Below are 17066 nucleotides of genomic sequence, written 5' to 3'. Positions count from 1 at the left end.
CGAGTGCAATTAGTTTAAAAGCTTGCAAGTTCAATTAATAAGTATCTCCGCCATCTACTTAGCTACATAGGTAATAAAGTCGACTGGGACAGCAGAACTTTTCAATATGCATGAACATAATATATTCTTTTAATGAAAAATATAACAGGAAAGAAAGTTTTTCTTCGCCACATTGAAGATTTGATACTCTATCAGAGATCTGTACTCAATTACTCGAGTGAACGTTCTGTTGAAGCTATTCAGTAATGTGATAAATATATATTATAAAATAAAATATTATAAAATCATGAAAAGTATTTTTTATTTTGCAACAAAAATTAAAAACAGTCACTTTATAGGGTCAGCATCGCATGTCTCTACAAAATTACTATTATGCCCTATGAAAGGGTACAAAAATTACTGGTTTATAAAGCGAAGAGTGGAGCGCAGTTATCACCCCGTCCGTGCATTCAAAGGACCATTGAATTTGTCCGCTCCCATCGGCGCGTCTGACTGTTGCAGTTGTGAACAAAAAAGCTTTCTGTTTAATGGAATATTTAACACAATTTACAAAGTTTATAAAGACAAACAATGGCTCAAACACTCGCTCGCAAAATCAAGCACAACTTCTATTGCAGGTTGTTGTTGTTGTTGTTGTTGAGCCTGGGCGTAACGAAACTTAAGCGCAGACACATACGTACTTGTTGTTGTTTATGGAAATTGTGTAATGACAGTTAATGACGGCACTACACCTAGATATGTACACTACACCAGGACAGGTGTACAGTGTACACCACCCATCTCCCTAGACTACTCGGCCCCATGGCACACCAGCGCATAATTAGTTTGAAGTGTCAGTGTTGGTAAGTGTTTTATTAGCTCAAGCAAGAAGCAGGACGCCTACAAACACTTGTGCTCGATTTTCGTTGTTGTTGCTGCTGCTGTTTCACTAAGCAAAGGGTGCATAATGGAAGTCAACACAAAGGACAGTATGGCAGATAAAAGACATATGATAATATGCAAGGCATCAAACAGAAACCGATAAAAGTTACGGTTATAAACGTAATTTAGTAAATTTAGATGCCAAACCATGGTAAAAAGAACATTCCGCTTGAAAATCGGTACAGCTTTGCCAAAGTTATGACAGTTCGAAAATGCTCAAGCCTCTAATCTAGCAACTTTACAAGTCAAAATATTTCTTAATTTTAACATGATTTTTTACAAAAAAAATGAAAGGCCTCAGAATCAAGTTTAAAGTGTCGTTTTAAACTAATTACGATATAAGGAGTTGATTAAAAGTAAAGACTTGAGATTTTAAAATTTGAATTTTCAAAATTTCAAAGGGGGGACCCTTACCATCAACATAGAATCATGGCTATGATGGTCGAAAAATAATAAAATTTTCGAAATGCAAAAAATTTAAATGCAGTTTGAATTAAGAGACCGAATCATGATCAAAATGGCATTCCGATTGAAAATCGGGTCAGTTTTCTTCAAGTTATGACAGATGGAAGTTTGCCAACTCTTTGACCAAGCAACTTTATCACAACCGTACCGGTACAAGCGTTTCGGTTTTCGGTTCTTGAAAGAGAATCAATTTCAGTTACGTTTTAAGTTCCGGTACTAAAAATGAAACGGTTTATTACGGTTAATGGTTTCGATACCGGTTACGGTGATATTCCGTGATAATATGTGAGCCCCAGATAAATGATATACTAACGTATAGAAAGTTTAACACGCGATACTCGTAATAAGTCTTTTATCTTTGAAGGTGCATAATTTTCACACATCATAAACTTGAAATACTGCAAAACCGTACTTAACACCCCAAAGTACAACTAAAAAGATTCAAAATGAAAGGACTACAGAGCCAACAAATACATACGAGTAAGAGTTCAGACAAACTAACATTGGCAGGAGCTCATCAGAGGTCCTAAGTAATGCGCAGGAGCAACGGCAAGGATGTCGACATTAATTTTGACGTCGAGGCGCAAAAGTTTTGTTTTAAGCCTTTGGACAACGCTCTGTACACACAATAAAAAAAGAAAAAACTCAAACATTTTCACCTGCAGGCCAAGAGCACCAAAAGGTGTGTGTGTGTGTGTTGGTACAAGTACATGAATGAAGTGTGCCTGTGTGTGTGTGTGTGTGTGCTGAGTATCAAAAAACATATGAAGGAAGCGTCGTTACAAGCGCACGAGTTCAACTTAGTGTGTACTTAACTTCCGTTACATGGACGCTCTACGACACTCACACACACTCTATCACTCACACTCTCTCGCTGTGTGTACATGCACGCACGCACACACTCATAGTCCATTCACACGCATGGCTGGCTGCATTTGTATATGTGTGCGGTGTTTGTTTGTTTATGCCAAAAGTGTTGTAAAGTGCGGCGCTTTGTCGGCAGGAAACGCTGAAAATTTATTACCGGACAATTTTGCCATGGCATAAAAAAGAGAGACAAGCAGTGTGTGGCTTCCCCTAACCCTTACACACACACACACACAAACACACACACACACATACACAAAGAGAGACACGGGCACAACCATTCATATGCATATGCATAGTTTGCTGGGCGTATAAGTGTATGCAAACATGCCTAAAAAAAAATGTGGAGCAACACGACATCAAGAAGCAGAGACGAAGGAGCGAAGGAGAGAGGTCTAAGCAGGCGGGCGGAATGCATTAAAAATTCAAAATGCCCGACGCCCAACGGACAAAGGCTGCCTGCCATTAACACCGAACTATGCGGCATACACACAAACACAAACACACACATACCATACACACACACACTAACATTTGTTTGGTGGCCTCTTAAGCTCCATCCCATGTATGGACACCTGTGTGTGTGTGTGTGTGTGTATGTGTTTATGTCGGCGACTTTGCTTTGCACGCCTTTCAACAGTTCGTTTTCGCACCTTTCAAATGAGTCCTGTCCGTGTCCGTGTCCGTGCCCGTTCGTGTGTGTTAAGGGAGTTGGAGGGGGGCGGGGCATCAAGAATTTGCACCGACGTTAAAACAGAATTGATTTGTTATTCATGTTTGCTGACTTATGGCCAACACTTTTGGCGTTGCGCCTACCATTCAACGAATCTGGCCCTGGCGCCAAGTTTCCTTTACGAGTATTTCTCACTTTGCTTGTATTTTATTCACTTTTTTTATTCTCGTTTATTTTTCGGTGAATAGTGAAAATTTAATGCAGGCAGCGCGCGCATTCACCTGAAATGTCTCTCTCTGTGAGTGTGCGAGTGTGTGTGTGTGTGTGTGTGTGTGTGTGTGGGTGGAGCTGAAAATAAAAGGAGGGCTCTCAAGTTGCCGCTTGGCTTTTATTTTTATTAAATTGCCGCAAGGGGAACATTTAGCGCATGTTTTAATAAAAGAAAATAAAAAATACAAAATTGCGTGAGTTTGCGGCCCATGAATTGGCAATGTTAGCAGGAGCGGGCCGTGTGCTCCTAAGTGGCCAAAACTGAAAGGGTTCAGTAAATGAGGGAAACAGCGATAATATAATGTCAAAGGATGCTTGAATGAATTACAATTTAAAGAGAGAAAAAAAAACAGCATTTTAATTAACGTATAGTACTCTGCACTTCACTCAAGTTGTGTCCTAGAATAGTTTAAATGGATACTTGTATATAAATGTGCAATATAATAATATTTAATTGCCTTCTCGAATATCTTCACTTCACAATATTTGAATACTATGCCGTTGAAGATATTTGAAAATCACTTTGACTTGGGTAATTTCTGTGAATACCTTGTGGTTCCTATTGTGTTTATTACAAAAGGTGGGCAATTTGGGGGCATTTTAGGTTTAGGTGTTCAGTGAAGAATGCCACCAAGTTTTAATCACCTGAGCTGACAAGTCAAGACAAATGAAATTGGCTCCAGAGACATCTTTTGTGTGCTCGGGCGTGAAACCAGCTCGACCACGCCCACACGCCCACACAGCCATCCCCATCCCCATCAGTCTTGGATGCGGCGGCTAAAAAAAAATGCTGGCTGTATAAACCAATAAATCAAGGCATAGAAAATATTTAAATTTAAATGCTTAAAGCAGACGGAAACCGGAACTGAGTGCGGTGGTAGTCACTTTCATTATTGAAAATATAAATCACATTCATTTGGCTGCAAAATAACAAACAGCCAGGAGCACACTTCAATACCCTTTGAGGGAAAAGAGCTGCAAGTGAAGCCGTAGGTGGAGTTGGGTCGAATTGGGACGATTTTGTTGTCTGCTTTTGTATTTTGCAGCTGCTTTGCGGTGGGTTTTACGATAAAAACAAACAAATTCATAGCTAATAAAATTGCTAATAAATAAACGAGAATGGCGTAAGCGCAAAAAGGGACACGAGCCAAAACAAAGCAGCCGCAAAGTACAAAAAAAAAAAAAATCCCAAAAAAAAAAAAAAAATAACAAAAACAAAGAAATATAATGAAAAGCACGACGACGCCAACCTGGCCACATTGACCAACAGCCGGCGGCCATTTTGGGGCAAGCGGTGCATTAACCAGGTGTGGGTGGATGGTCGACTTCAGTCACAAGTTGGGCGTGGCACTCGCGTGCCTCAACTGCCAACAATTGCCAACAATTGCCACCAATTCCGTGTTCCCATTCTATGCGCCCTTTTTTTTTTTCATCTGTTTTGCTTTTTTTATTTGTTGTTGCCGGTTGTGGGTTTTTTAAATTTATTACCAACTTGTACAGTAAAATATGCGACTAAAAAATACCCAATATCAGATAACCTTCGCAGCTACTACAGAATTGATTGTTTCCCAAAATAAAAAATTTTCCATAATATATTTCTTAAAATTTTAGCTTAGATCAGACAAGCAGTTTTAGCATCTTAATCAAGTCAAATCTTTTATGTAGACATATTAACCTGGAGCGTCATTAAACTCTTTTAAAGTTTGAAGAGTATTTAAAGCACATTCGTTTTTTAGACATATATGTATATAAAAGTGTATTTTTTAACATTATTGTTTTCTTTGGCCTTCTGTTTGTTATTGTGCAGCATTTTTAATCAAATGATTGTTGGCGTCGCGCTGTCGTCGTTGCTTACTTTCAACATAAATCCAATTACCTTTTGATGAAAATGGCTAGGCAATGGCAGCATTTGGCTTTATGTAAATCAGTTGGAAAACTGTATTCAAGTTTATTAGCCCTTTTCAGCTGACCGCAGGTGCTGGACCATAAAAAGTGCCCAGCCAGCGAAATGAGCGTTGAAAAGATCAGAACAGCGCAAAACGTGGGTCATCATTTCATGTCTCAGCTCATAAATCTGCAGCATAAAAACCGCTGAGAACAGCAAAAGCAGCTAAAGTTACCACTTACAGAACCCAAACTCCTGACCCAACTCCTGATTTAGCTGACAGACTCATAGAGGTCATAATTCTCTTGCAATTTGATTTTCTTTGTCTCTTTTTTTTTGGATTGTATTAAATGGTAGGAAGTGGTTTTTATGCTTTGCTCGTACTATTTGCATTTTTATTAGGGCCGTCTTGAAATTGAGGCGTTTAATGAGCTTAAGCATTGGCCCAGAGATTCACAGATTTAATGCGTATAAAAAGATTGTCGAATAGATTTAAGATCAACTTTTAATAGCTGCATTTCGCTGAAGCTGTCGACCTTAACAACCTCTCTAGGCATATTGTGGGAGTTTTCCCAATTCACCATAGCGAACACATTTTTCTTTTGTAAGGGGCAAAGGGAATTCGCACAGCGAGCAATGTTGCTCACTTTAATGCGAAATTAATAAACCAAAAACAGCTGCTAAGCCATAAACCAAACTAACTGAGCTGCTGTGGCGCCAGAGTAGAGCCCAGCTCTCTAATCTTCGCCTGAAATTCGACCTAAATAAACACACATGTACACACACTCACACACTTGGAGATAAGAGGCACACAGATAGAAATCCAAGGTCGTGATATGAGACGCGCACGCTGATAAACTCGAGGGTCCAACCGCAAGGCAGCCAAACGAAATGTTCAGGCGACGGCAAAACAAACCAACAAACCAAACACTGAACATGCACAGAGTCAAAGGAATAAACCAAGCAAATAATCCTTTGGCTTATGGAAAAAAAAAAATAAAGAAAAAAAAGAAAGTAAAAAAACAGAACAAAACAAAACAAAACGAAACCAAACAAAATCTAAGCCAAACGACAGCCAAAAAATGCCCGACTGACAAGGCGAGACAAAATGGAGGTGGAGGATGAGGATGAGGAGGTGACAGCCGGGAGTGAAAGCCGCCAAAATTGTACCGACGACTATTTGGCTGGTTCGTGCTGAACCCCATCAACCTTTTCTGCCTATGCACACACAGACACACCCAGTATTTGTTTGCTCTGGTATCTCATGCTTTTCACTCAGATTTTAAAGAAGCAGCACCAAAGGAATCTTCAAGGAGGTTGCTCGCATTGTCCTTTTGCTTATCGCGATGCTCGTGATGCTCGAAAATCATCCCCAGCCAGTGAGGCGACATTTTGAACTCTGTTTTTGATTTTGATTTCGCCTCATCATTCACTTTTGCCTCGTCTTATGTGTTGGTGTTTGTGCTGTTCTCGGTGTTTATCTTGTTGTGAGCTGTGCTGTGTATCCTAGGTATTAATTTGCTTAAGTGTTGTCCTTGTTGTCGGGTTAAGATTTCAGCGGGCGATAAGCGAGCTAATTTTGTGTAATGAAATAAATTAAAATCTAGAAATAGGTATGAAATGAAGCGTAATTTGCTGGGTCATTGTCAACTAAACAAATTGTCTTGATAATGCGTCATTACGCATACGCCATGCTGTACATTTCGTATTGAAAGTCATAGGGTAAAATTGTACTTGGATAGTTATGTTTAACGTCAATTTGAATTGTTATAAGTTATGGTAAAAGGATTTTCATTTTATTAGAGAAAATCATAAATTCATATTTGTCTTTTATTCATATTTGCCAGTTTTACTAATTGTCAATTCATTTATTACTTTTTAGTTGATCCAGAAATAAGCTTAAAGTTTTACAGATTACAATAGTTATGAACTAAAATGCAAATACACAAATTTTACACTCACTCTCTGGTTCTTTTGCCAACTTCATTTGGCCTTGGCTTTCGAATGTAGGTTGACGGTTGTCGATTGTCGTTTGTCGATTGTCTGTACGTCCTTCTTCGACCATTCCGGCCATTTTATGAGTCCTTCTGCTGCGTCAGTCTCACTCCTCTGCATGGCTAATTCGATGCCAAACTATAAAATTGGTTAGCTTTGCCACATATGAAAGCATTTATTTCAATATGTGGGCGTTTTACTATCATGCGTTGTGCGTTGTGCGTGTCCTGTGTGTTTGTTTAGTCCAGAGCTTAGCATATGGTAACTGACATTGTGGCCCATTCAATGGCAGGCGACTCAAGTGACTGTCTGTCTGTCTGTTTGGCTGTCTGTCCGTCTGTTTGGCTGTCTGTCCGTCTGTCAGTATGCCAGTCGTGTGGGCAATCTGTGTACGTGGCACTTGGCATGCTTAGAATCTCATCTGTGACACTCGTTAAACTTGTCGCCATTTAGTTAAATCAACTAAACCGAATTCAACTATGGTCTGAGCTGGATATAAACTAGCCCATACTTGAACTCTGCCACGATGGCACGGTGGCACGGTGGCACTGTGGCATGTCGACTCACGTACCCTGACCGGATGCAAAGCGGAAGTCGTGCATATCTCTTTCCTCTCTGGGCGCATTCACAGCTAGCGTGACTTTTCATAGCTCCCATATTTATCAGCATAATTTAGTTGGCTGGTTGGGTGCGGGTAATGACCACAAACCGTTCCACTGTGGTCCAACTGCATTAGTTAGAGCACTCTTTGTGCACAATAAGTACGAGTATTTGCCAGATTACTCCGCCCATCGGTCATCGGTCATCGGTCATCGGTCAACATTCGGTCGGCTTTAATTAAGCTGCCACTTGAATTATTAAACTAAAGCACGCTCAAAATCATAACAAATTCCTTAACATGCGCATTTTTGTAATTCATATCCGTTCACTCCCTTCGCCCTCTTGGGTGGCTGAGGGTGGTTTAGTCACCCACCGTAGAGTTGCCACCCGCCGCGCAATCAGTTCCTTGCAACTTTGTATTTTTGAAGTAGTTAATAATTTGGCCTGGCGCAGGTAAGTTGAGCAAACTCTGGCTAAGGATGGCAATTGCCTATGGCCACGTGGATGCCGAGTCGAGTTGGAGTATACACTGAAAAAAAATGGACTAACTTTTAAAATGAAAAACATTCATCTTAAATATTTTGTTCTTAAAATAAGAACATTTTAAGACCATGTTACAAATACTAAGAATATTAATCTAAAAAATCAAAGTTCTTAATACAAGAATAAAAATCTAAAATTGTAAGGAAAGTATAAATATGTACTATTTCATATGAAACTGGAAGCAGTTGCAAATTTAAATAACATTTATAAAATTACCAAGACAGAATATAATGCATCAAACTCTAAATTAAAAAAAAAATAATGAATATAAAAATCATTTTTAATTTTTTTTTTTTTTTATTTATATTTTAATTACATTTATTCTTAAAATTAGAACTTGTTCTTATTTGAAATGTACTTAAAACCAAGATGTGTTTTCATAATTTTAGAATTTCATGTTTTCGAAGCATTTTTTAGACCACAATTCTCCTGTTTTGCGACCAAAATCTTGATTTTAGAACATTTTTTTTTTCAGTGTAGTTGACAAAGATGCGCATATTTCAGTAAGATTGCAGCCGGCTGACTTGGCTCGCCCTGCACTTGAACTCCGCTGCGCTTTTGGCCATAAAAGTTAACGTGCTGCAAAAGTTGGTTAATCAATTTAGACTTGAGTGTTGATAATAGCCATAATCTTGGCGGAATTTCAATGCATAGCCTTGGGTACTTGAGATTCTAGTGCTATCATGCCTGATGTTGTCATTGTTCCTTGGAACCGACTTGTGCAGCACCGCAGAATTTAATCCGCCAGCCACTTGGCCAGGCTCAGTGCTCTGGACATTTCAGTTAGCCAATGGCAATCACATGGTTCACTCTCTCAGACTCTCGCCTCGGCCTTATTAAATGTTTTGCCTGTGGTTAAATCTTAGCAGCTCGCTGGCTCCGACCATGACTTTGAGTACTGAGCGCGTTGGTTATGCCAGGACTTTTAGCCAGGTTTTGCAGCCGCAACGACAACGTCAACGGTTTTTACCAACTTGCTTCGTGCTGTTGCTGTCAAAGCCAAAACTGCGCGGCTCAGCCGCTTTTCGCGTAATTAAAAAGTGTGGCCAGCGTTGTTCGGCCCACCGCGCCGTTGCCTGCCTCTTGGCCATCCTTGTTGCTACTGGCCAAATGGGCACTCGCTTCACTTCACAGCTTTGTCAGTTGAAGGCGAGAAGCAGAGGGAGGCAGAGAAGTGCGTCTGCTGTGGTCCATTTCTGCTGATGCTCGCATAAATGCGCTTGAAGTTTTAGACGCAGCATAAGAGATTTAAGCTCATCCTATTTCTCCTCCTGCCGTTTGTCAGATGCTTAATTTGCGTGGGCTATGAAAAAAGAAATAAGAAAAAAATGCACATTTCAAATTAATTAACGCTAATGAAAATGTTTCAAACTTGCACGATGTACGTTTGTAGTACACTAAAAAAAAAGATCAACTTCTTATATCAGGAACATTCATCTAAAATATTTTGTTCGTAAAAATAAGACCATTTTAAGACCATTTTACTAATACGAAGAATATTAATTTACTAAATTTCAGTTCTTAAAACAAGAATAAGAATTCTAAATTGTTATGAAAGCATAAATATGTCATATTTTATTTGGACCCAAGAGTGGTATCGCTTCAGATAAAAGCAGGAATGGAAGGCAGGAAAAAACACAGTTAAATTACAATTGTAAAATTTTTCAACCAGAAAAAAATGTATATGTATCAAAATAAAACAAAACAAAATTGTAAATTAAAAATGTTTCCTTATATTTTTATTTTTTTAAACCTTAAATTTAGGTTCATTTATTTTTATTATAAGAACATTTATTCCTATAAGAAGAACTAGGTCTTATTTGAAATGTTGTCAAAACCAAGATAAAAATTTTCCTTATATTTTTTTATTTTTGGACTTAAATTTTGGTTTTGGAGCTTGGACATATTTGAAATGTTCTCAAAACTTCATACTTTAAGAGATTTATATTCTCGACGTATTTTTTAGACCAAATTTCTTAGATTCAAGATCCAAGTCTTGAATTTAGAACATTTTGTTATCAGTGTAGTTGTAACTATGGTTAGTAGTCGGGTTGATTTGCAGCAACTCTCTTTTGCTGTTTGTCGACTTGCAACTTGCAACTCGCAACTTTAGCGCTCTCTAACAACTCAGCTAAATTTGTCAGCACACCACAAAAACCCAAAGTGAATTCTTCTCTCACTTTCTCTATCCTTTTCTTTTTAGCACTCTCTCTTTTTCTCTCGTTCACATACTGCCGCTGATTTCCGCTTCCGCTTAGCGCTCGTACGGTCAGAGGAGAAAACAATGCGCCTGCCAAACTTATTTGTTCGCCACAAACTGTTGCACAAACAAGCACAATGCAATTTCAATCAATTTTATGGCACATTTATTTGCCAAGCACCTGAGCACATACCTTTTCCCATACTCTATATTGATGCGATGTGCTGTAGTTTGTAAATTACTTCCAAGTGCATTTTCATCGCATAGAAAATTTCATAATGAATTATGGCAAACTTGTTTGACTTCCTTTGTTATGATGTAAAACAAAAGAAGCTTTGCATAAAACTTTTCCATCGAAGACTTTGTTTGCTGTTGCCAAAGAAGAAACTTCCCATTGGGTGTAGAATTTGATTCAAAATATATATACATACATATACATTGTACACACATATAGTACACACATATTTGAAATGACTCTCAGCATGTGAAAAACTGCTAGAGACAAGACAAACAAACTTCATCTGCTTCATTTGATTGACTTTTTCTTCGCTTACAGACTATAAAACTCGATTTTAAATAAGGTTCGACTAACCTTTTATGTTTCTGTTGGTATTTCAATTTCCAATACAGTTTAGCTGAGATGCAATTATAGCCAGACAATTGCTATTGACAATTGAGAAGAAAATGGCAATCATTATGTGCTCAGAGTGCAAAAAGCTGTTTCAAATTAAGAATACTCGCACACATGACGGACTCTGCTCAATATCGTTTGTAATCCGTTCATTCTGGCCTGTCATGTTGACAAGACATAACTTTTGGTTCTCAAAGCACAAAACTATGACAAACAGCCACAGTATGGTACTAACAACAAGCAACAAACAACAAACGAACATACACTAAGAATTTTGGTCTAAAAAATGCGTCGCGAAAATAAAATTCTTAAAGAAAATAATTCTTAAGAAAAGACATCTAGGTTCCAAGTACTTTTTTTAAAGAACCAAGCTTTTATTTCAAGAATAAATGTTCATAAAATTAGAATCAAAAGTAAAAAAAATTAAAAATGATTTTTAAATTTATATTTTATTTATTTTTTTAATATTGATTTATATACATTTTATTCAGTCTAGGTTATTTTATAAATGTTAATTTAGTTTGTCACAAGTGGGATTCGAACCGGCGCCTACTGCTTCACAACTGAAGCGATATCTCTAACCAGAGAGCCACGGGTCACCAGTTTTCTTACATGAAATGGTAGATATTTATACTTTCCTAACAATTTAAGATTTTTATTCTTGTATTAAGAACTTTGATTTTGTAGATTATTATTCTAAGTCTCAGTAATATGGTCTTGAAACGTTCTTATTTTAGGAACTAAATATTTAAGATGAATGTTCTTGCTTTTAGAAGTTGGTCTTTTTTTTTTCAGTGTACGTCAACGTTTTGAGACAAGTGCACAAGTGTAGAAATGCAGATCACACAGTCAGGGCCAAGGATGTAGACAACAATTCTGGATTGGATGCTAAAGCCAACATATGCGCTGCATGAAACGATGTCGCCGCCTTTCAGTTGTCACATGTAGTATGGCCAGTTGCCTGCCGCTTTCGTCTCTTTGCTTGCCACCCGTTCTTGTTGTTGTTGTTTACTGCCGCAGTTGACGTCTGTGGTGACATCTGAAGTGGCGCACACATGGAGTGCAGGCGGCGTCATCAGGCATTCGAATAAATGCCGGCAGCATTATATGAAACTGAACACTGAACACTGGAGCACTGTCTGCCTAATATGCCTGCCGGCAGCAGCGTTTCCCTGCCACAGCAATGGAGCATGAGCTTGCCACTTGCAGCCAAACAGTGGGCACTGAGAGTTGTTGCCTGTGCACGACATTTAAATGGCTAACGCAAATGCATAATCATGTAATTGTGCTGTTTGTTTGGCGCTGCAATTGCACCTGAGCACAGACATTGCGCATACGCAACGTAAGCCGGCAACCAACAAGCTAGTTAAGTTAGGGCTTTTTTTGTTTTTTTTTTTTGGCCATCCATTTGATTTAATGCCTCGCTTAGTAACCGACAATTGTGCACAACACTTTGTTGGCATTCTTTTTGCGTAGCCTGACACTTAACTGTGAAAAATTGTGAATTATTATGGCAGCACTTGGTTGAAAAACCCCGCACAGCAAGTAGGCAGCAGTCAACGTGGCCATGGTTGCCTTTACCAGTTTATGGCTGCGATTTGTTACGCACCATTGTGCCTGCTAGCCACAAAAGCATCAACAACACCAGGACAAATACCAGCACAATCAACAGAGGGAGATGTAGACGCTGTGGCTCAAGCTGAAAGCTAAAGCTAAAGCTGAAGCTGGCTATTCGCTATGATATGCCAACGGGCCAGGTAAACAAATAATTCAAAGCCATTTGTGTGATGTGGGCCGGGCAGCTGTTCAGCTAAGCGCCAGGAACTGTCAAGTGTGGAAAAAATGTCACATCCTTTGGCTATGTAAGGTGATTATGACACTAAAGAGGGGCGACCTCTTTGGCTTGTGTTGGTGTAGTAACAAAGGTGTCAACAATGTTTTAAGCATTCGCTTATCGTTACAGCAATTCTCAAGCAAATCTCAAGGATACCCTGTAATCATTACTTATAGTGGATAATATATTTTTATTTATTTATTTATGCAGTCGGCAAAGAAAAACTTACTAAGAATAAAAATGTTGTTAAGAATTAAAATTTCAAATTAATATTAAACTGAAATTATAAACTGAAAAGAAGAAAAAAAAATTACAATTAGATCCTACTTCAAGAGAAATTGATAAAAACGCTTACAAGAAATTACGTTATGTATGTTTAAAATAAGAAACATTCAATTAACAAATGAAAAAATAAATATCCTTAGTTCAATTTATTACAATCTTTTTAATAAATATTTCTAAACTCTTAAAGAATCAAGAAATATATAAATACAATTGAGAATAAAAATTATTTTTAGCTATTAAATTTAACAGGATAGCTCGAAGTTGATCATAGTTCATTTTTAAAGGAAGACAAGATGATTAATTTCTTAGTTAAAGACGACAAAAAATGCGACTAATTTAACTGATATTTAAATAATAGATTCTTGATGTAATTTAATTAAAATAATTTCCCAAGTGTTAGGCAAATATTATTGCAGTGAAAGCTGCCTACTAAACTAATCAACTTCCATTAGACTTAACAGATCTTAAAGTAATTACTTAAAGCTTAGCTAGATAAATTTGAAAACCTATTTTACTCTTCGCAAACTTGTAACCTAAAAACAGTCTTTACTTTTGCATTTTGCACCTCTGCACATAAAACGTGTTTATCCAAAGAAGCAAAAAAAAAAAAAAAATGGAAAGGAAAGGAATGGGAAGAGAAGAAAAACGTAGCGACCTTCGTCCTGCTCCTCGTTTGCCTAGGCGCCTTGCCAAGATGTTGGCTTTGGCAAACAAAAAATCTCATTAATCCATTAAGTAAATGCGAAGAAAAAGTTCAAAGCGGCTGCAGCACAGTGAGTCACACACACACACACACACACAAGTACATCTACAAATGCAGAGGAATGTGTATAGAAGTGTGTGTGTTTGAACGTGTATGTGTACTGCTTGGCGACACTGTAAAAGAAAGCCTTTTGGGAGCACTAATGAGTTTGACATTGTTTCCTACTAACAAGCGCCAAAGTTAGACGAGGCCCAAGCAGCCGCCAGGTGGCAAAAGCTTCTGCACCGCCAGACATTTGCCTTGCCTTAGCATCCTCTGGCATTTCTATTACGATTTCACCAGATGCTGGTCCCTGTCTCTCTGCCAGTTTCCCTTCCATTCCCTTCCCTGTATCAACGATGCTGCGTCTACAGCTTTAATGAATTTTCTTGAAATTCTTCCATTTCTGCACTAATTAAAAGACTGTTGATAGCACTTTGCAATTTGACTGTTAAAGACCTTAAAGCCGATTATTAAATCAGTTGGGAAACAAACGATGCATATCGAATTCAGACTGAATGAAGTTCTGAGTATTCTAAAGCTGGCGTTTCCTGTATGCCAGCCATATTTTTGGCATGACTAATGTTTCCCTTTTGACTCATTTGGTTACACAAACACACACACATACACATACACATGCAGAGCAAAGCTCTTGCTCTTTTACATACAGAGACGGAGCTGAAACTACGTTTTGTGCAACTTCATACTCGACTTTTGTGTGCGCAATTTCGCTTCCGACAGCTTCGATTGTAAATTACGCCCTAATGCGCCCATTTGTATGCTACAAAAATTGCCGCTTATTGAATATTTAGCAAGGAACGCAAATACCTGACATCCAGATAGCGAGTCAGGCGTTGGCAAATGGCTGGTGCGAAGCTGTTTTTTAAATGAACTCATTTGGGATTTCGTATGCGTGTTTTTGGTCGCAGAAAGAAAACTTTTGCCACTTTAAATAATTAAGCAAAACGAAGTCAAAATCTTGAGCTTACTGGCTTGCAACTTGTATCCTGGCAAAGGAGTGCTCGTACTTCTATTCCTACTGGTATTCGAACTCGTCTCGTAGTCTTCGAGCATTGATAGGCGAACGTCAACAGTGACTGACAGGCCAACTGCCTGGGGCCAGACGGGGCAAAATATCCGATAAGAGCTAAACAAGCAAATGAAATTCGAAGTCTGCCCAGGGCCCTGAACAGAACCGACTTCACAATACAATGGGCAAGTCTTAATGCTTGGTGTGCTGTGATTCTTTTTTAAAGCCCTATAACATGCGAACTATCTGAACTCTATAATCTTAATAAAAGTTGATAATTTTTATATTCGAAATTCTTATTAATTTGTATCATATTTTTCTTAAAATATAAAATAATTATTAATATATAATAAATCTAACTTTCTTATTTACAAAACATAATACAGTAAGCATTCTATACAAGCAACTCACATAAACCTATTAAAAAAAAGTTTCCTATACAGAAAAAGTTGTTTATTTAAAAAAAGTAGTATACTTAAAAATAACTAAGAAGCTTGATTTGTTAAAATAATATCAATTGAGTCTATTAAAAACAGTTTTTCTCTGAATCATCGCAAAAAAAAAATTTTTTTTTGTTGGTAAGGTTATGGATATTGAACCTTCTGCAGATCTCTGATGATTTCTTACCATCTTGCAATTCATTAAAAATTAATCTTTTTTTTTTAAATGAAATAATTTTTTCAGTTCTTAGAATTGACATAATATATTGAATACACATGCCAAACATACCATTGCATTTATTTTGGTAAGTCTGTAAGTCTGATCTTTTTTTTTTTTTTTTTTTTTAATTTTTGGTGTGTGCTTTAAATTTGTATATATAATTCTAATTATAAAGATTTAAAAATATCTCTTAAAGTAAAAGTCTTCCGGGATACCCGTCACAAAATATCTGTTTTTGGCTTGTTTTTTTTTTAAAATTTCATAGCTCAACGAAATGTACATTTTGTCAATTGCGTCCCACTGTGATATCTATGGAAATGTCATTTTAAAATGCCTTTCAATTCAGTGTGTGCACCCACAGTCGACTCACCAACGGATACAGGAGGAATTGGAGCTCTATGCCTTTTGGTGGCGTTGGCAATGACGCAATCGATACTTCATTAAGATATCGTGTTTTTTGTGCCTAGACGCTTTCCGTTTACGTTTCCTTGATTACTTTACATAGTTGTTCCTTTACTCGGCTCAATTGCTTTGGTCTCCAATCTTATCTGCATTTTGGCCTACACTTCAAGGCTGGCTGTTTGGCTGGTTAGCTGTTGGGATGGCTGTTTGACTGTTTGGCTTGTTGACTGCTTGGCTCTTTGTCTTTTACACTTGGCAAATAAATCGCAAAATCCTATCACAGAGAGGTCCAACATTATTTGCCGCCGGATGTATGCATGGAGGCGTCATGTGGCTCCATTTGCCATGGAGTCGAGCCTATTTAATCGTCTGGCCTGAGCCGGCACAGATGAGTTTGTTAGACCGATGTCTGTTTATCGCACGAGCACAATCAAATTAGCGCACATCGACTACAAATAACTAAAGATAGGCAAACAAATGCCACAATGCCAGCTGGTTTTCTGGTCACATCTGGGCAAAGGGAAGGAAGGCAGCGAGGCAGGGTGGTCATAAGCAATGTGTGTGGTTGGGTGGGTGTGGCTTTTGGCTGACTGTCAACAACCGCCGACTGCACTTGGCTTATGAGCAGCTAAGTAGCCGTGGCCCAATGCAACTTTGTGTCACTTGTCAGTTGTCAGTTGAACATTTTTGAGTCTTTTACTCGCATTTTGTACTAGTGAGTATCTTGTATCTTTCGAGTTGAGATAGCCGCCTGCTGTGCACGAGTTTCATCGACTTGGACTGGCAAATGAACTATGGTAGTGTCTTTGGCTGTTTGGCCCTTTAGGGTTTTGGGGTGTCTGCAACAAATGCACTTTGTACTTGGCTTTTCCACTGTTGTTGTCACATTGTCAAGACTTTTGTTGTGCTGTCAAGAAACTTTGTTCATATCGTCACATGACAGCCAGCTCAAATCATATGAGCAAGGGTCCACCACCCACCACCCACCACCTACCATCCACTATTCTCTATTTTCATATACGCTACTCTCTGCTCGGTGCATGTCAGGCTTACCACAATGTTG

This window comes from Drosophila innubila, assembly GCF_004354385.1.
Source record: "Drosophila innubila isolate TH190305 chromosome 3R unlocalized genomic scaffold, UK_Dinn_1.0 2_E_3R, whole genome shotgun sequence".
Classification (NCBI taxonomy): domain Eukaryota; kingdom Metazoa; phylum Arthropoda; class Insecta; order Diptera; family Drosophilidae; genus Drosophila; species Drosophila innubila.
Note: the sequence above shows the minus strand (reverse complement) of the source record.